Genomic DNA, 1,521 nt, shown 5'->3' with positions numbered 1-1,521 from the left:
GGATGGATGGATGGATGGATGGATGGATGGATGGATGGATGGATGGATGGATGGATGGATGGATGTTTTTTTCTTTGGATTGCATTCTACATGTTCCTCATCTAGACTAAATGTTTATTTTCTGCAAAGAGTAAATCTTAGAATTCTATTACTTTCTATGAATTATTTAAAACAGTGCAGCTTTTATCTGCCATGCCATACATTTTGAATTAATCATTCAACTGTTTATCAGTCATATGGGAAGATGTACAATGCACTACTGTACAAAGGGCATTAGATTTTATTACTACCTAAAGGCATTATCACTCCAGGTTCAGGCTAATCTCTTCAGCTCTGTTTTATCTGCTCTTACTACATCTAGATAAGCCGCAGAGCAGCCTGTGATCACTGTAGATTATTGAGATAAACTGTTCTTAGAAAATGAAGGTTTCCTAATCCTTCATATTTTTCTCTTTTTCCCTGTTAATCATTGGATTGTTAAACAACTCAATTGATTACTGGGTTGTCTGTTATTCTTGCTGATTTTCCAGAAAAGCTTGTTATTATCTGATGTTACAGAGGATACAAAACCACAAAAGATGGGAAAAAAAATAAACTAAAATATGTCCTACAAAACTTTTTAAAACTGATGCTGTTTGTTTCAACTGCCTGAACCGTCACCTGTGTAAATACATCCTGGTTTTCTGGTTCCCAGGTATGAAGAGCAGGGTCACCTGTTTTACAGCCTGCAGGTTTCATGCTACTGCTCCCCCATATGGTGACAGCAGGGGATCATAGGGGGTAAATCCTGACTTGAGCACCCTCTGACCACCGGCCATGTAAAGACAAAAACAGGAGGAGACGTATTTGTTGTTTTTAAGTGCTGAAAAATAACGGTGCACCTGCTCACTTGTCATGTGTTTTGTGTATGGTTTTAACAGGTATGAAAAGTGGTTAGTAGCTGTGTGTGGTGGGTCATGGTCAATACAGTGAACCAGATCAGGAGCTCTCAGATGTTTTACTGCAGCTCTGCTTTGGATGTCTGTGAAATCCTCCCAGGAAACAAGCTTTCTGATCAGCAATGATTCCTCTGCACATGTGCAACAGGGTGACAGACAGTCCTCTGAAGTGATCATGCTGGGACTGCTAAATTAATCATTATTATCCCAAATGTTAATAAATATGCATGTGATGGCTACACAACAGTTGTAATGAAACATTTGCTTTTAGAGCTGCATCCTTTAGAGTCTCTAATGTTGATTCATTTAACAGCAGCATTGTACATTCAGCAGGGATACGTCGCCCCCAAAAAGTATTTTTCCCCTTTATAGGTTTTTTTGGGTTTCCTTTTTTTGTCACACTTAAATTCTTAAAATGGTCAGAAAGACACATGATATCAGCCACAGAGAAACTCATTTGAAAGTTAAAGCTGCTTTGAAAATTATGACTTTATTTAATAAGGGGGAAGACATGTTAGACATAAAATAATAGAGTTGCCACTGAGGCCAAAGAAAAGAGCTATATAAAGTAGAAATATCTATC

Source organism: Cyprinodon variegatus, unplaced genomic scaffold (genome assembly GCF_000732505.1).
Source record: "Cyprinodon variegatus isolate N-32 unplaced genomic scaffold, C_variegatus-1.0 Scaffold395, whole genome shotgun sequence".
NCBI classification, from domain to species: Eukaryota; Metazoa; Chordata; class Actinopteri; order Cyprinodontiformes; family Cyprinodontidae; genus Cyprinodon; species Cyprinodon variegatus.
This window is presented reverse-complemented; position numbering follows the sequence as displayed.